We start from the raw sequence: 21078 nt of genomic DNA, 5'->3' as shown, positions 1-21078 counted from the left end.
GTGAGGGAGCAGGGATACCCAGTACCATAGTGAGGGAGCAGGGATACCCAGTTACACTGTGAGGGATCAGGGATACCCAGTTACACAGTGAGGGATCAGGGATAGCCAGTACCACATTGAGGATCACAGATACCCAGTACCACAGTGAGGGAGCAGGGATACCCAGTACCACAGTGATGGAGCAGAGATACCCAGTACCACATTGAGGATGACAGATACCCAGTACCACAGTGAGGGAGCATGGATACCGAGTACCACAGTGAGTTATCACGGATACCCAGTACCTCAGTGAGGGATCAGGGAAACCCAGTACCACAGAGAGGGATCAGGGATACACAGTACCACAGGGAGGAGCAGGGATAGTGAGTACCGGAGTGAAGGATCAGGAATACCCAGTACCAGAGTGAGGATCAGGGATAAACAACACCACAGTAAGGGAGCAGGGATACCCAATACATCAGAGAGCGATCATGGATACCCAGTACCACAGTGAGGGAGCAGGGATACCCAGTTACACAGTGACGGATCAGGTATACCCATTACAACAGAGAGGGATCAGGGATACAAAGTACCACAGTGAGAGAGCAGGGATATCCAGTACCGCAGTGAGGCAACAGGGATACCCAGTACCACAGTGAGGGACCAGGGATAACCAATACCAAAGTAAAGGATCAGGGATACCCAGTAACAGACTGAGGGATCAGGGATATCCAGTACCACAGTGAGGGAGCAGGGATACCCAGTTCCACAATGAGGGATCAGGGAGACCCATTACCACAGTGAGCGAGCCGGGATACCCAGTACCACAGTGAGGGAGCAGGAATACCCAATAACACAGTGCCGGGAGCAGGGATACCCAGTACCACAGTGAGGCAACAGGGATAACCAGTACCACAGTGAGGGAGCAGGGGTACCCAACACCACAGTGAGGGAGCAGGGAAACCCAGCACGACAGTTAGGGATCAGGGATTCCCAATACCACAGAGAGGGATCAGAGATAGCCAGTACCGCAGTGAGGGAGCAGGGATACCCAGTACCACAGTGAGGGATCAGGGATACCCAGTTCCACAGTGAGGGATCAGGGATACCCAGTAACACAGTGATGGATCAGAGAAACCCAGTAACGCAGTGAGGGATCAGGAATACCAAATTCCACAGTGACGGATCAGGGATACCATGTACCACAGTAAGGGATCAGGGATACACAGTACCACTGTGAGGGATCAGGGATACCATATACCACAGTGAGGGATCAGGGATACCCAGTACCACAGTGAGCGATCAGGGATTCCCAATATCACAGGGAGGGATCAGGGAAACCCAACACCACAGTGAGGGAGAAGGGATACCCAGTACCACAGTGACGGAGCAGGGATACCCATTACCACAGTGAGTCATCTGGGATACCCAGTACCACAGTGAGGGAGCAGGGATACCCAGTACCACAGTGAGGGAGCAGGGTTACCCAATGCACAGTGAGGGATCATGGAGACTCAGTACCACAGAGAGCATCAAGGATACTCAGTACCACAGTGAGGGAACAGGGATACCCAGTACCACAGTGATGAATACGGGATTCCCAGTACCACTGTAAGGGATCAGGGATATCCTGTACCACAGTGAGGAATGAGGATTACCCAGTAACACAGTGGGTGAACAGGGATGCCCAGTACCACTGTAAGGGATCAGGGATATCCTGTACCACAGTGAGGAATGAGGATTACCCAGTAACACAGTGAGAGATCAGGGATACCCAGTACCACGGGGGGGGGGGGGGGAATCAGGGATAGCCAGTACCACAGTGATGCAGCAGGGATAGCCAGTATCACAGTGCGGGAACAGGGATACACAGTCCCACAATGAGGGAGCAGGGATACCCAGTACCACAGACAGGGAGCAGAGATACCCAGTTCCACAGTGAGGGGTCAGGGATACCCAGTAACACAGTGATGGATCAGAGAAACCCAGTAACGCAGTGAGGGATCAGGAATACCAAATTCCACAGTGACGGATCAGGGATACCATGTACCACAGTAAGGGATCAGGGATACACAGTATCACTGTGAGGGATCAGGGATACCATGTACCACAGTGAGGAATCAGGGATACCCAGTACCACAGTGAGCGATCAGGGATTCCCAATATCACGGGGAGGGATCAGGGAAACCCAACACCACAGTGAGGGAGAAGGGATACCCAGTACCACAGAGACGGAGCAGGGATACCCATTACCACAGTGAGACATCTGGGATACCCAGTACCACAGTGAGGGAGCAGGGATACCCAGTACCACAGTGAGGGAGCAGGGATACCCAATGCACAGTGAGGGATCATGGAGGCTCAGTCCCACAGAGAGGATCAAGGATACTCAGTAGCACAGTGAGGGACCAGGGATAACGAGTACCAAAGTAAAGGATCAGGGATACCCAGTAGAGTGAGGGATCTGGGATGCTCTGTAACACACTGAGGGATCAGGGATACCCAGTACCGCAGTGAGTGATCAGGGATTCCCAATACCACAGAGAGGGATCAGGGATACCCAGTACCACAGTGACGGAGCAGGGTTACCCAGTACCACAGTGAGGGAGCTGGGTTACCCAATGCACAGTGAGGGATCATGGAGGCTCAGTACCACAGAGAGGATCAAGGATACTCAGTAGCACAGTGAGGGACCAGGGATAACCAGTACCAAAGTAAAGGATCAGGGATACCCAGTAGAGTGAGGGATCAGGGATGCTCTGTAACACACTGAGGGATCAGGGATACCCAGTACCATAGTGAGGGAGCAGGGATACCCAGTTCCACAGTGAGGGATCAGGGATTCCCAATACCACAGAGAGGGATCAGGTAAACCCAACACCACAGTGAGGGAGAAGGGATACCCAGTACCACAGTGTCAGAACAGGGACATCAGGTACCACAGTTAGGGATCAGGGATACCCAGTACCACTGTGAGGGAACAGGGATACCCAGTACCACAGGGGGGGGGGGGAATCAGGGATACCCAGTACCGCAGTGAGTGATCAGGGATTCCCAATACCACAGAGAGGGATCAGGGATACCCAGTACCACAGTGACGGAGCAGGGATACCCATTACCACAGTGAGTCATCTGGGATACCCAGTACCACAGTGAGGGAGCAGGGATACCCAGTACCACAGTGAGGGAGCAGGTTTACCCAATGCACAGTGAGGGATCATGGAGGCTCAGTACCACAGAGAGGATCAAGGATACTCAGTAGCACAGTGAGAGAGCAGGGATACACATTACAACAGTGAGGGAGCAGGGATACACATTACAACAGTGAGGGATCAGGGAGACCCATTACCACAGTGAGGGATCAGAGATACCCAGTACCACAGTAAGGCAGCAGAGATACCCAGTACCACAGTGATGAATCCGGGATACCCAGTACCACAGTGAGGGATCAGGGATACCCAGTACTGCAGTGAGGGAGCAGAGATACCCAGTTACACTGTGAGGGAGCAGGGATAACCAGTTACACAGTGACGGATCAGGGATACCCATTACAACAGTGAGGGATCAGGGATACCCAGTACCACAGTGAGGGATCAGGGATACCCAGTTCCACAGGGAGGAGCAGGGATAGTGAGTACCAGAGTGAAGGATCAGGAATACCCAGTACCAGAGTGAGGATCAGGGATAAACAACACCACAGTAAGGGAGCAGGGATACCCAGTACCACAGTGAGGGAGCAGGGTTACCCAATACCACTGTGAGGGATCATGGAGGCTCAGTAACACAGAGAGGGAGCAGGGATACCCATTACCACAGTGAGGGATCAGGGATAGCCAGTATCACAGTGCGGGAACAAGGATACACAGTTCCACAGTGAGGGATCAGGGATACCATGTACCACAGTGATGCAGCAGAGATACCCAGTACCACAGTGACGAATCCGGGATACCCAGTACCACAGGGAGGAGCAGGGATAGTGAGTACCAGAGTGAAGGATCAGGAATACCCAGTACCAGAATGAGGATCAGGGATAATCAACACCACAGTAAGGGAGCAGGGATACCCAATACCTCAGAGAGCGATCATCGATACCCCGTACCACAGTGAGAGAGCAGGGATATCCAGTACCGCAGTGAGGCAACAGGGATACCCAGTACCACAGTGAGGGAGCAGGAATACCCAGTAACACAGTGCGGGAGCAGGGATACCCAGTACCACAGTGAGGCAACAGGGATAACCAGTACCACAGTGAGGGAGCAGGGGTACCCAACACCACAGTGAGGGAGCAGGGAAACCCAGCATGACAGTTAGGGATCAGGGATTCCCAATACCACAGTGAGGGATCAGGAATACCAAATTCCACAGTGACGGATCAGGGATACCATGTACCACAGTAAGGGATCAGGGATACACAGTACCACTGTGAGGGATCAGGGATACCATCTACCACAGTGAGGGATCAGAGATACCCAGTACCACAGTGAGCGATCAGGGATTCCCAATATCACAGGGAGGGATCAGGGAAACCCAACACCACAGTGAGGGAGAAGGGATACCCAGTACCACAGTGACGGAGCAGGGATACCCATTACCACAGTGAGGGAGCAGGGTTACCCAATGCACAGTGAGGGATCATGGAGGCTCAGTACCACAGAGAGGATCAAGGATACTCAGTAGCACAGTGAGGGACCAGGGATAACCAGTACCAAAGTAAAGGATCAGGGATACCCAGTAGAGTGAGGGATCAGGGATGCTCTGTAACACACTGAGGGATCAGGGATACCCAGTACCATAGTGAGGGAGCAGGGATACCCAGTTCCACAGTGAGGGATCAGGGATTCCCAATACCACAGAGAGGGATCAGGGAAACCCAACACCACAGTGAGGGAGAAGGGATACCCAGTACCACAGTGAGGGAGCAGGGATACCCAGTACCACAGTGAGGGAGCAGGGTTACCCAATGCACAGTGAGGGATCATGGAGGCTCAGTACCACAGAGAGGATCAAGGATACTCAGTAGCACAGTGAGGGACCAGGGATAACCAGTACCACAGTGAGGGAACAGGGATACCCAGTACCACAGTGAGCGATCAGGGATTCCCAATATCACAGAGAGGGAGCAGGGATACCCAGTACCACAGTGAGGGAGCAGCGTTACCCAATGCCACAGTGAGGGATCATGGAGGCTCAGTAACACAGAGAGGATCAAGGATACTCAGTACCACAGTAAGGCAGCAGAGATACCCAGTACCACAGTGATGAATACGGGATTCCCAGTACCACAGTGAGGGATCAGGGATACCAAGTAACACAGTGAGGGTTCAGGGAGACCCATTACCACAGAGAGGGAGCAGGGATACCCAGTACCACAGTGACGGATCAGGGATACCCAGTACCACAGTGACGGATCAGGGATACCCAGTACCACAGTGACGGATCAGGGATACCCAGTACCACAGTGGGTGAACAGGGATACCCAGTACCACTGTAAGGGATCAGGGATATCCTGTACCACAGTGAGGAATGAGGATTACCCAGTAACACAGTGAGAGATCAGGGATACCCAGTACCACGGGGGGGGGGGGGGGGGGGGTGGGGAAATCAGGGATAGCCAGTACCACAGTGATGCAGCAGGGATAGCCAGTATCACAGTGCGGGAACAGGGATACACAGTCCCACAGTGAGGGAGCAGGGATACCCAGTACCACAGACAGGGAGCAGAGATACCGAGTACCACAGTAAGGCAGCAGAGATACCCAGTACCACAGTGACGAATCTGGGTTACCCAGTACCACATTGAGGGAGCAGGGATACCCAGTAACACAGTGATGGAGCAGAGATACCCAGTACCACAATGAGGGAGCATGGATACCGAGTACCACAGTGAGTTATCACGGATACCCAGTACAACAGTGAGGGATCAGAGAAACCCAGTACCACAGAGAGGGATCAGCGATACACAGTACCACAGGGAGGAGCAGGGATAGTGAGTACCAGAGTGAAGCATCAGGAATACCCAGTACCAGAGTGAGGATCAGGGATAAACAACACCACAGTAAGGGAGCAGGGATACCCAATACCTCAGAGAGCGATCATGGATACCTACAGTACCACAGTGAGAGAGCAGGGATATCCAGTACCGCAGTGAGGGAGACGCGATTCCCAGTACCTCAAGAGGTATCAGGGAGACCCGGTACCACAGTGAGGCAACAGGGATAACCAGAACCACAGTGAGGGAGCAGGAATACCCAGTACCACAGTGAGGATCAGGGATACCCAATACCACAGTGAGTGAGCAGGGATACCGAGTACCATAGTGATGGTTCAGTTATACCCAGTACCACGGGGAGGGATCAGGGATACACAGTACCATAGTGAGGGAGCAGGGATACCCAGTACCATAGTGAGGGAGCAGGGATACCCAGTAGCATAGTGAGGGAGCAGGGATACCCAGTTACACTGTGAGGGATCAGGGATACCCAGTTACACAGTGACGGATCAGGGATACCCATTACAACAGTGAGGGATCAGGGATAGCCAGTACCACAGTGATGGAGCAGAGATACCCAGTACCACATTGAGGATCACAGATACCCAGTACCACAGTGAGGGAGCAGGTATACCCAGTACCACAGTGATGGAGCAGAGATACCCAGTACCACATTGAGGATGACAGATACCCAGTACCACAGTGAGGGAGCATGGATACAGAGTACCACAGTGAGTTATCACGGATACCCAGTACCTCAGTGAGGGATCAGGGAAACCCAGTACCACAGAGAGGGATCAGGGATACACAGTACCACAGGGAGGAGCAGGGATAGTGAGTACCAGAGTGAAGGATCAGGAATACCCAGTACCAGAGTGAGGATCAGGGATAAACAACACCACAGTAAGGGAGCAGGGATACCCAATACCTCAGAGAGCGATCATGGATACCCAGTACCACAGTGAGAGAGCAGGGATACCCAGTACCACAGTGAGGGAGCAGGGATACCCAGTAACACAGTGAGGGATCAGGGATACCCAGTACCACAGTGAGGGAGCAGGGATACCCAGTTACACTGGGAGGGAGCAGGGATACCCAGTTACACAGTAAAGCAGCAGAGATACCCAGTACAACAGTGATGAATCCGGGATAACCAGTACCACAGTGAGGGAGCAGGGATACCCAGTACCACAGTGAGGATCACAGATACCCAGTACTACAGTGAGGGATCAGGTATACCCAGTATCACAGTGAGAGAGCAGGGATACCCAGTACCACAGTGAGGGATCAGTGATAGACAGTACCACAGTGATGAAGCAGGGATAGCCAGTATCACAGTGCGGGAACAGGGATACACAGTTCCACAGTGAGGGAGCAGGGATACCCAGTACCACAGACAGGGAGCAGAGATGCCCAGTACCACAGTAAGGCAGCAGAGATACCCAGTACCACAGTGAGGGATCAGGGATACCCAGTACCACAGTGAGTGTTCACAGATACTCAGTACCACATTGAGGGAGCAGGGATACCCAGTACCACAGTGATGGAGCAGAGATACCCAGTACCACATTGAGGTTCACAGATACCCAGTACCACATTGAGGGATCAGGGATACCCAGTACCACAGTGATGAATCCGGGATACCCAGTACCACAGTGAGAGAGCAGGGATACCCAGTACCACAGACAGGGAGCAGAGATACCCAGTACCACAGTAAGGCAGCAGAGATACCCAGTACCACATTGATGAATCCGGGATACCCAGTACCACAGTGAGGGAGCAGGGATACCCAGTACCACAGTGATGGAGCAGAGATACCCAGTACCACATTGAGGATCACAGATACCCAGTACCACAGTGATGGAGCAGAGATACCCAGTAACACAGTGAGGGATCAGGAATACCCAGTACCACAGTGAGGGATCAGGAATACCCAGTACCAGAGTGAGGGAGCAGGGATACCCAGTACGACAGTGAGGGAGCATGGATACCCAGTACCTCAGTGAGGGATCAGGGAAACCCAGTACCACAGAGAGGGATCAGGGATACACAGTACCACAGGGAGGAGCAGGGATAGTGAGTACCAGAGTGAAGGATCAGGAATACCCAGCACCAGAGTGAGGATCAGGGATAAACAACACCACAGTGAGGGAGCAGGTTTACCCAATACCTCAGAGAGCGATCATGGATACCTACAGTACCACAGTGAGAGAGCAGGGATATCCAGTACCGCAGTGAGGGAGCAGGGATACCCAGTACCACAGTGAGTGATCAGGGATACCCAGTACCACAGTGAGGGAGCAGGGATACCCAGTACCACAGTGAGGGAGCAGGGATACCCAGTACCACAGTGAGGGAGCAGGGTTACCCAATACCACTGTGAGGGATCATGGAGGCTCAGTAACACAGAGAGGGAGCAGGGATACCCATTACCACAGTGAGGGATCAGGGATAGCCAGTATCACAGTGCGGGAACAAGGATACACAGTTCCACAGTGAGGGATCAGGGATACCATGTACCACAGTGATGCAGCAGAGATACCCAGTACCACAGTGATGCAGCAGAGATACCCAGTACCACAGTGACGAATCCGGGATACCCAGTACCACAGGGAGGAGCAGGGATAGTGAGTACCAGAGTGAAGGATCAGGAATACCCAGTACCAGAGTGAGGATCAGGGATAAACAACACCACAGTAAGGGAGCAGGGATACCCAGTACCTCAGAGAGCGATCATGGATACCCAGTACCACAGTGAGAGAGCAGGGATATCCAGTACCGCAGTGAGGCAACAGGGATACCCAGTACCACAGTGAGGGAGCAGGGATACCCAGTACCACAGTGAGGGAGCAGGAATACCCAGTAACACAGTGCGGGAGCAGGGATACCCAGTACCACAGTGAGGCAACAGGGATAACCAGTACCACAGTGAGGGAGCAGGGGTACCCAACACCACAGTGAGGGAGCAGGGAAACCCAGCATGACAGTTAGGGATCAGGGATTCCCAATACCACAGTGAGGGATCAGGAATACCAAATTCCACAGTGACGGATCAGGGATACCATGTACCACAGTAAGGGATTAGGGATACACAGTACCACTGTGAGGGATCAGGGATACCATGTACCAGAGTGAGGGATCAGAGATACCCAGTACCACAGTGAGCGATCAGGGATTCCCAATATCACAGGGAGGGATCAGGGAAACCCAACACCACAGTGAGGGAGAAGGGATACCCAGTACCACAGTGACGGAGCAGGGATACCCATTACCACAGTGAGTCATCTGGGATACCCAGTACCACACTGAGGGAGCAGGGATACCCAGTACCACAGTGAGGGAGCAGAGTTACCCAATGCACAGTGAGGGATCATGGAGGCTCAGTACCACAGAGAGGATCAAGGATACTCAGTAGCACGGTGAGGGAGCAGGGATAACCAGTACCAAAGTAAAGGATCAGGGATACCCAGTAACAGACTGAGGGATCAGGGATACCCAGTACCATAGTGAGGGAGCAGGGATACCCAGTTCCACAGTGAGGGATCAGGGATTCCCAATACCACAGAGAGGGATCAGGGAAACCCAACACCACAGTGAGGGAGAAGGGATACCCAGTACCACAGTGAGGGAACAGGGATACCCAGTACCACAGTGAGCGATCAGGGATTCCCAATATCACAGAGAGGGAGCAGGGATACCCAGTACCACAGTGAGGGAGCAGCGTTACCCAATGCCACAGTGAGGGATCATGGAGGCTCAGTAACACAGAGAGGATCAAGGATACTCAGTACCACAGTAAGGCAGCAGAGATACCCAGTACCACAGTGATGAATACGGGATTCCCAGTACCACAGTGAGGGATCAGGGATACCAAGTAACACAGTGAGGGTTCAGGGAGACCCATTACCACAGAGAGGGAGCAGGGATACCCAGTACCACAGTGACGGATCAGGGATACCCAGTACCACAGTGAGGGATCAGGGATACCCAGTACCACAGTGACGGATCAGGGATACCCAGTACCACAGTGGGTGAACAGGGATACCCAGTACCACTGTAAGGGATCAGGGATATCCTGTACCACAGTGAGGAATGAGGATTACCCAGTAACACAGTGAGAGATCAGGGATACCCAGTACCACGGGGGGGGGGGAGGAAATCAGGGATAGCCAGTACCACAGTGATGCAGCAGGGATAGCCAGTATCACAGTGCGGGAACAGGGATACACAGTCCCACAGTGAGGGAGCAGGGATACCCAGTACCACAGACAGGGAGCAGAGATACCGAGTACCACAGTAAGGCAGCAGAGATACCCAGTACCACAGTGACGAATCTGGGTTACCCAGTACCACAGTGAGGGAGCAGGAATACCCAGTAACACAGTGAGTGATCAGGGATGCCCAGTACCACAGTGAGGGAGCAGGGATAACCAGTACCACAGTGAGGGACCAGGGATAACCAGTACCAAAGTAAAGCATCAGGGATACCCAGTACCATAGTGAGGGAGCAGGGATACCCAGTTCCACAGTGAGGGATCAGGGAGACCCAGTACCATAGTGAGGGAGCAGGGATTCCCAGTACCATAGTGAGGGAGCAGGGATACCCAGTTCCATAGTGAGGGAAAAGGAAACCCAGTACCACAGTGAGAGATCAGGGATACCCAGTACGACAGTTAGGGATCAGGGATACCCAGTACCACAGTGAGGGACCAGGGATAACCAGTACCAAAGTAAAGGATCAGGGATACCCAGTACCATAGTGAGGGAGCAGGGATACCCAGTTCCACAGTGAGGGATCAGGGAGACCCAGTACCACAGTGAGGGAGCAGGGATTCCCAGTACCATAGTGAGGGAGCAGGGATACCCAGTTCCATAGTGAGGGAAAAGGAAACCCAGTACCACAGTGAGAGATCAGGGATACCCAGTACGACAGTTAGGGATCAGGGATACCCAGTACCACAGTGAGGGAACAGGGATACCCACTACCACAATGAGCGATCAGGGATTCCCAATACCACAGAGAGGGAGCAGGGATACCCAGTACCACAGTGAGGAAGCAGCGTTACCCAATACCACAGTGAGGGATCATGGAGGCTCAGTAACACAGAGAGGATCAAGGATACTCAGTAGCACGGTGAGGGAGCAGGGATAGCCATTAAACAGTGAGGGATCAGGGATAGCCAGTATCACAGTGCGGGAACAGGGATACACAGTTCCACAGTGAGGGATCAGGGAGACCCAGTACCATAGTGAGTTAGCAGGGATTCCCAGTACCATAGTGAGGGAGCAGGGATACCCAGTACCATAGTGAGGGAAAAGAATACCCAGTACCACAGTGAGGGAACAGGGATACCCACTACCACAGTGAGCGATCAGGGATTCCCAATACCACAGAGAGGGAGCAGGGATACCCAGTACCACAGTGAGGAAGCAGCGTTACCCAATACCACAGTGAGGGATCATGGAGGCTCAGTAACACAGAGAGGATCAAGGATACTCAGTAGCACGGTGAGGGAGCAGGGATAGCCATTAAACAGTGAGGGATCAGGGATAGCCAGTATCACAGTGCGGGAACAGGGATACACAGTTCCACAGTGAGGGATCAGGGAGACCCAGTACCATAGTGAGTTAGCAGGGATTCCCAGTACCATAGTGAGGGAGCAGGGATACCCAGTACCATAGTGAGGGAAAAGAATACCCAGTACCACAGAGAGGGATCAGGGATACCATGTACCACAGTGAGGGAACAGGGATACCCAGTACCACAGTGAGCGATCAGGGATTCCCAATACCACAGTGAGGGATCATGGAGGCTCAGTAACACAGAGAGGATCAAGGATACTCAGTAGCACAGTGAGGGAGCAGGGATAACCAGTACCACAGTGAGGGACCAGTGATAACCAGTACCAAAGTAAAAGATCAGGGATACCCAGTAACAGACTGAGGGATCAGGGATACCCAGTACCATAGTGAGGGAGCAGGGATACCCAGTTCCACAATGAGGGATCAGGGAGACCCATTACCACAGTGAGGGAGCAGGGATACCCAGTACCACAGTGAGGGAGCAGGAATACCCAGTAACACAGTGAGTGATCAGTGATACCCAGTACCACAGTGAGGGACCAGGGATACCCAGTACCACAGTGAGGGAGCAGGAATACCCAGTAACACAGTGAGTGATCAGGGATGCCCAGTACCACAGTGAGGGACCAGGGATAACCAGTACCACAGTGAGGGACCAGGGATAACCAGTACCAAAGTAAAGGATCAGGGATTCCCAGTACCATAGTGAGGGAGCAGGGATACCCAGTTCCACAGTGAGGGATCAGGGAGACCCAGTACCATAGTGAGGGAGCAGGGATTCCCAGTACCATAGTGAGGGAGCAGGGATACCCAGTTCCATAGTGAGGGAAAAGGAAACCCAGTACCACAGTGAGAGATCAGGGATACCCAGTACGACAGTTAGGGATCAGGGATACCCAGTACCACAGTGAGGGAACAGGGATACCCACTACCACAGTGAGCGATCAGGGATTCCCAATACCACAGAGAGGGAGCAGGGATACCCAGTACCACAGTGAGGAAGCAGCGTTACCCAGTACCACAGTGAGGGATCATGGAGGCTCAGTAACACAGAGAGGATCAAGGATACTCAGTAGCACGGTGAGGAAGCAGGGATAGCCATTAAACAGTGAGGGATCAGGGATACCCAGTACCACAGTGAGGGATCAGGGATACCATGTACCACAGTGAGGGAGCAGGGATACCCAGTACGACAGTTAGGGATCAGAGGTACCCAGTACCACAGTGTGGGAACAGGGATACCCAGTACCACAGTGAGCGATCAGGGATTCCCAATACCACAGTGAGGGATCATGGAGGCTCAGTAACACAGAGAGGATCAAGGATACTCAGTAGCACGGTGAGGAAGCAGGGATAGCCATTAAACAGTGAGGGATCAGGGATACCCAGTACCACAGTGAGGGATCAGGGATACCATGTACCACAGTGAGGGAGCAGGGATACCCAGTACGACAGTTAGGGATCAGAGATACCCAGTACCACAGTGTGGGAACAGGGATACCCAGTACCACAGTGAGCGATCAGGGATTCCCAATACCACAGTGAGGGATCATGGAGGCTCAGTAACACAGAGAGGATCAAGGATACTCAGTAGCACAGTGAGGGAGCAGGGATAACCAGTACCACAGTGAGGGACCAGTGATAACCAGTACCAAAGTAAAAGATCAGGGATACCCAGTAACAGACTGAGGGATCAGGGATACCCAGTACCATAGTGAGGGAGCAGGGATACCCAGTTCCACAATGAGGGATCAGGGAGACCCATTACCACAGTGAGGGAGCAGGGATACCCAGTACCACAGTGAGGGAGCAGGAATACCCAGTAACACAGTGAGTGATCAGGGATGCCCAGTACCACAGTGAGGGACCAGGGATAACCAGTACCAAAGTAAAGGATCAGGGATACCCAGTAACAGACTGAGGGATCAGGGATATCCAGTACCATAATGAGGGATCAGGGAGACCCATTACCACACTGAGGGAGCAGGGATACCCAGTACCACAGTGAGGGAGCAGGAATACCCAGTAACACAGTGCGGGAGCAGGGATACCCAGTAACACAGTGCGGGAGCAGGGATACCCAGTACCACAGTGAGGCAACAGGGATAACCAGTACCACAGTGAGGGAGCAGGGATACCCAACACCACAGTGAGGGAGCAGGGAAACCCAGCACGACAGTTAGGGATTAGGGATTCCCAATACCACAGAGAGGGATCAGAGATAGCCAGTACCGCAGTGAGGGAGCAGGGATACCCAGTACCACAGTGAGGGATCAGGGATACCCAGTTCCACAGTGAGGGATCAGGGATACCCAGTAACACAGTGATGGATCAGAGAAACCCAGTAACGCAGTGAGGGATCAGGAATACCAAGTTCCACAGTGACGGAGCAGGGATACCATGTACCACAGTAAGGGATCAGGGATACACAGTACCATTGTGAGGGATCAGGGATACCATGTACCACAGTGAGGGATCAGGGATACCCAGTACCACAGTGTCAGAACAGGGACATCAGGTACCACAGTTAGGGATCAGGGATACCCAGTACCACTGTGAGGGAACAGGGATACCCAGTACCACAAGGGGGGGGGGGGATCAGGGATTCCCAATACCAGAGAGGGATCAGGGATACCCAGTACCACAGTGACGGAGCAGGGATACCCATTACCACAGTGAGGGAGCAGGGATACCCAGTACCACAGTGAGGGAGCAGGGATACACATTACAACAGTGAGGGATCAGGGAGACCCATTACCACAGTGAGGGATCAGGTATACCCAGTATCACAGTGAGAGAGCAGGGATACCCAGTACCACAGTGAGGGATCAGTGATAGACAGTACCACAGTGATGAAGCCGGGATACCCAGTACCACTGTGAGAGAGCAGGGATACCCAGTACCACAGACAGGGAGCAGAGATACCCAGTACCACAGTGAGGGAGCAGGGATACCCAGTACCACAGTGAGGCAACAGAGATACCCAGTACCACAGTGAGGGAGCAGGGATACCCAGTACCACAGTGAGGGTTCACAGATACTCAGTTCCACATTGAGGGAGCAGGGATACCCAGTACCACATTGAGGATCACAGATACCCAGTACCACAGTGAAGGAGCAGGGATACCCAGTACCACAGTGAGAGATCAGGGAAACCCAGTACCACAGAGAGGGATCAGGGATACACAGTACCACAGGGAGGAGCAGGGATAGTGAGTACCAGAGTGAAGCATCAGGAATACCCAGCACCAGAGTGAGGATCAGGGATAAACAACACCACAGTAAGGGAGCAGGGATACCCAATACCTCAGAGAGCGATCATGGATACCCAGTACCACAGTGAGAGAGCAGGGATATCCAGTACCGCAGTGAGGCAACAGGGATACCCAGTACCAGAGTGAGGGACCAGGGATAACCAGTACCAAAGTAAAGGATCAGGGAAACCCAGTAACAGACTGAGGGATCAGGGATACCCAGTACCATAGTGAGGGAGCAGGGATACCCAGTTCCACAATGAGGGATCAGGGAGACCCATTACCACAGTGAGGGAGCAGGGATACCCAGTACCACAGTGAGGGAGCAGGAATACCCAGTACCACAGTGAGGGAGCAGGAATACCCAGTAACACAGTGAGTGATCAGTGATACCCAGTACCACAGTGAGGGACCAGGGATACCCAGTACCACAGTGAGGGAGCAGGAATACCCAGTAACACAGTGAGTGATCAGGGATGCCCAGTACCACAGTGAGGGAGCAGGGATAACCAGTACCACAGTGAGGGACCAGGGATAACCAGTACCATAGTGAGGGAGCAGGGATACCCAGTTCCACAGAGAGGGATCAGGGAGACCCAGTACCATAGTGAGGGAGCAGGGATTCCCAGTACCATAGTGAGTGATCAGGGATGCCCAGTACCACAGTGAGGGACCAGGGATAACCAGTACCAAAGTAAAGGATCAGGGATACCCAGTACCATAGTGAGGGAGCAGGGATACCCAGTTCCACAGTGAGGGATCAGGGAGACCCAGTACCACAGTGAGGGAGCAGGGATTCCCAGTACCATAGTGAGGGAGCAGGGATACCCAGTTCCATAGTGAGGGAAAAGGAAACCCAGTACCACAGTGAGAGATCAGGGATACCCAGTACGACAGTTAGGGATCAGGGATACCCAGTACCACAGTGAGGGAACAGGGATACCCAGTACCACAGTGAGGGAACAGGGATACCCACTACCACAGTGAGCGATCAGGGATTCCCAATACCACAGAGAGGGAGCAGGGATACCCAGTACCACAGTGAGGAAGCAGCGTTACCCAATACCACAGTGAGGGATCATGGAGGCTCAGTAACACAGAGAGGATCAAGGATACTCAGTAGCACGGTGAGGGAGCAGGGATAGCCATTAAACAGTGAGGGATCAGGGATAGCCAGTATCACAGTGCGGGAACAGGGATACACAGTTCCACAGTGAGGGATCAGGGAGACCCACTACCATAGTGAGGAAGCAGGGATTCCCAGTACCATAGTGAGGAAGCAGGGATACCCAGTACCATAGTGAGGGAAAAGGATACCCAGTACCACAGTGAGGGATCAGGGATACCATGTACCACAGTGAGGGATCATGGAGGCTCAGTAACACAGAGAGGATCAAGGATACTCAGTAGCACAGTGAGGGAGCAGGGATAACCAGTACCACAGTGAGGGACCAGTGATAACCAGTACCAAAGTAAAAGATCAGGGATACCCAGTAACAGACTGAGGGATCAGGGATACCCAGTACCATAGTGAGGGAGCAGGGATACCCAGTTCCACAATGAGGGATCAGGGAGACCCATTACCACAGTGAGGGAGCAGGGATACCCAGTACCACAGTGAGGGAGCAGGAATACCCAGTAACACAGTGAGTGATCAGTGATACCCAGTACCACAGTGAGGGACCAGGGATACCCAGTACCACAGTGAGGGAGCAGGAATACCCAGTAACACAGTGAGTGATCAGGGATGCCCAGTACCACAGTGAGGGAGCAGGGATAACCAGTACCACAGTGAGGGACCAGGGATAACCAGTACCAAAGTAAAGCATCAGGGATACCCAGTACCATAGTGAGGGAGCAGGGATACCCAGTTCCACAGTGAGGGATCAGGGAGACCCAGTACCATAGTGAGGGAGCAGGGATTCCCAGTACCATAGTGAGGGAGCAGGGATACCCAGTTCCATAGTGAGGGAAAAGGAAACCCAGTACCACAGTGAGAGATCAGGGATACCCAGTACGACAGTTAGGGATCAGGGATACCCAGTACCACAGTGAGGGACCAGGGATAACCAGTACCAAAGTAAAGGATCAGGGATACCCAGTACCATAGTGAGGGAGCAGGGATACCCAGTTCCACAGTGAGGGATCAGGGAGACCCAGTACCACAGTGAGGGAGCAGGGATTCCCAGTACCATAGTGAGGGAGCAGGGATACCCAGTTCCATAGTGAGGGAAAAGGAAACCCAGTACCACAGTGAGAGATCAGGGATACCCAGTACGACAGTTAGGGATCAGGGATACCCAGTACCACAGTGAGGGAACAGGGATACCCACTACCACAGTGAGCGATCAGGGATTCCCAATACCACAGAGAGGGAGCAGGGATACCCAGTACCACAGTGAGGAAGCAGCGTTACCCAATACCACAGTGAGGGATCATGGAGGCTCAGTAACACAGAGAGGATCAAGGATACTCAGTAGCACGGTGAGGGAGCAGGGATAGCCATTAAACAGTGAGGGATCAGGGATAGCCAGTATCACAGTGCGGGAACAGGGATACACAGTTCCACAGTGAGGGATCAGGGAGACCCAGTACCATAGTGAGTTAGCAGGGATTCCCAGTACCATAGTGAGGGAGCAGGGATACCCAGTACCATAGTGAGGGAAAAGAATACCCAGTACCACAGTGAGGGATCAGGGATACCATGTACCACAGTGAGGGAACAGGGATACCCAGTACCACAGTGAGCGATCAGGGATTCCCAATACCACAGTGAGGGATCATGGAGGCTCAGTAACACAGAGAGGATCAAGGATACTCAGTAGCACAGTGAGGGAGCAGGGATAACCAGTACCACAGTGAGGGACCAGTGATAACCAGTACCAAAGTAAAAGATCAGGGATACCCAGTAACAGACTGAGGGATCAGGGATACCCAGTACCATAGTGAGGGAGCAGGGATACCCAGTTCCACAATGAGGGATCAGGGAGACCCATTACCACAGTGAGGGAGCAGGGATACCCAGTACCACAGTGAGGGAGCAGGAATACCCAGTAACACAGTGAGTGATCAGTGATACCCAGTACCACAGTGAGGGACCAGGGATACCCAGTACCACAGTGAGGGAGCAGGAATACCCAGTAACACAGTGAGTGATCAGGGATGCCCAGTACCACAGTGAGGGACCAGGGATAACCAGTACCACAGTGAGGGACCAGGGATAACCAGTACCAAAGTAAAGGATCAGGGATTCCCAGTACCATAGTGAGGGAGCAGGGATACCCAGTTCCACAGTGAGGGATCAGGGAGACCCAGTACCATAGTGAGGGAGCAGGGATTCCCAGTACCATAGTGAGGGAGCAGGGATACCCAGTTCCATAGTGAGGGAAAAGGAAACCCAGTACCACAGTGAGAGATCAGGGATACCCAGTACGACAGTTAGGGATCAGGGATACCCAGTACCACAGTGAGGGAACAGGGATACCCAGTACCACAGTGAGGGAACAGGGATACCCACTACCACAGTGAGCGATCAGGGATTCCCAATACCACAGAGAGGGAGCAGGGATACCCAGTACCACAGTGAGGAAGCAGCGTTACCCAATACCACAGTGAGGGATCATGGAGGCTCAGTAACACAGAGAGGATCAAGGATACTCAGTAGCACGGTGAGGGAGCAGGGATAGCCATTAAACAGTGAGGGATCAGGGATAGCCAGTATCACAGTGCGGGAACAGGGATACACAGTTCCACAGTGAGGGATCAGGGAGACCCACTACCATAGTGAGGAAGCAGGGATTCCCAGTACCATAGTGAGGAAGCAGGGATACCCAGTACCATAGTGAGGGAAAAGGATACCCAGTACCACAGTGAGGGATCAGGGATACCATGTACCACAGTGAGGGATCATGGAGGCTCAGTAACACAGAGAGGATCAAGGATACTCAGTAGCACAGTGAGGGAGCAGGGATAACCAGTACCACAGTGAGGGACCAGTGATAACCAGTACCAAAGTAAAAGATCAGGGATACCCAGTAACAGACTGAGGGATCAGGGATACCCAGTACCATAGTGAGGGAGCAGGGATACCCAGTTCCACAATGAGGGATCAGGGAGACCCATTACCACAGTGAGGGAGCAGGGATACCCAGTACCACAGTGAGGGAGCAGGAATACCCAGTAACACAGTGAGTGATCAGTGATACCCAGTACCACAGTGAGGGACCAGGGATACCCAGTACCACAGTGAGGGAGCAGGAATACCCAGTAACACAGTGAGTGATCAGGGATGCCCAGTACCACAGTGAGGGAGCAGGGATAACCAGTACCACAGTGAGGGACCAGGGATAACCAGTACCAAAGTAAAGCATCAGGGATACCCAGTACCATAGTGAGGGAGCAGGGATACCCAGTTCCACAGTGAGGGATCAGGGAGACCCAGTACCATAGTGAGGGAGCAGGGATTCCCAGTACCATAGTGAGGGAGCAGGGATACCCAGTTCCATAGTGAGGGAAAAGGAAACCCAGTACCACAGTGAGAGATCAGGGATACCCAGTACGACAGTTAGGGATCAGGGATACCCAGTACCACAGTGAGGGACCAGGGATAACCAGTACCAAAGTAAAGGATCAGGGATACCCAGTACCATAGTGAGGGAGCAGGGATACCCAGTTCCACAGTGAGGGATCAGGGAGACCCAGTACCACAGTGAGGGAGCAGGGATTCCCAGTACCATAGTGAGGGAGCAGGGATACCCAGTTCCATAGTGAGGGAAAAGGAAACCCAGTACCACAGTGAGAGATCAGGGATACCCAGTACGACAGTTAGGGATCAGGGATACCCAGTACCACAGTGAGGGAACAGGGATACCCACTACCACAGTGAGCGATCAGGGATTCCCAATACCACAGAGAGGGAGCAGGGATACCCAGTACCACAGTGAGGAAGCAGCGTTACCCAATACCACAGTGAGGGATCATGGAGGCTCAGTAACACAGAGAGGATCAAGGATACTCAGTAGCACGGTGAGGGAGCAGGGATAGCCATTAAACAGTGAGGGATCAGGGATAGCCAGTATCACAGTGCGGGAACAGGGATACACAGTTCCACAGTGAGGGATCAGGGAGACCCAGTACCATAGTGAGTTAGCAGGGATTCCCAGTACCATAGTGAGGGAGCAGGGATACCCAGTACCATAGTGAGGGAAAAGAATACCCAGTACCACAGTGAGGGATCAGGGATACCATGTACCACAGTGAGGGAACAGGGATACCCAGTACCACAGTGAGCGATCAGGGATTCCCAATACCACAGTGAGGGATCATGGAGGCTCAGTAACACAGAGAGGATCAAGGATACTCAGTAGCACAGTGAGGGAGCAGGGATAACCAGTACCACAGTGAGGGACCAGTGATAACCAGTACCAAAGTAAAAGATCAGGGATACCCAGTAACAGACTGAGGGATCAGGGATACCCAGTACCATAGTGAGGGAGCAGGGATACCCAGTTCCACAATGAGGGATCAGGGAGACCCATTACCACAGTGAGGGAGCAGGGATACCCAGTACCACAGTGAGGGAGCAGGAATACCCAGTAACACAGTGAGTGATCAGTGATACCCAGTACCACAGTGAGGGACCAGGGATACCCAGTACCACAGTGAGGGAGCAGGAATACCCAGTAACACAGTGAGTGATCAGGGATGCCCAGTACCACAGTGAGGGACCAGGGATAACCAGTACCACAGTGAGGGACCAGGGATAACCAGTACCAAAGTAAAGGATCAGGGATTCCCAGTACCATAGTGAGGGAGCAGGGATACCCAGTTCCACAGTGAGGGATCAGGGAGACCCAGTACCATAGTGAGGGAGCAGGGATTCCCAGTACCATAGTGAGGGAGCAGGGATACCCAGTTCCATAGTGAGGGAAAAGGAAACCCAGTACCACAGTGAGAGATCAGGGATACCCAGTACGACAGTTAGGGATCAGGGATACCCAGTACCACAGTGAGGGAACAGGGATACCCAGTACCACAGTGAGGGAACAGGGATACCCACTACCACAGTGAGCGATCAGGGATTCCCAATACCACAGAGAGGGAGCAGGGATACCCAGTACCACAGTGAGGAAGCAGCGTTACCCAATACCACAGTGAGGGATCATGGAGGCTCAGTAACACAGAGAGGATCAAGGATACTCAGTAGCACGGTGAGGGAGCAGGGATAGCCATTAAACAGTGAGGGATCAGGGATAGCCAGTATCACAGTGCGGG

Source organism: Hypanus sabinus, chromosome 7 (assembly GCF_030144855.1).
Source record: "Hypanus sabinus isolate sHypSab1 chromosome 7, sHypSab1.hap1, whole genome shotgun sequence".
Classification (NCBI taxonomy): domain Eukaryota; kingdom Metazoa; phylum Chordata; class Chondrichthyes; order Myliobatiformes; family Dasyatidae; genus Hypanus; species Hypanus sabinus.
This window is presented reverse-complemented; position numbering follows the sequence as displayed.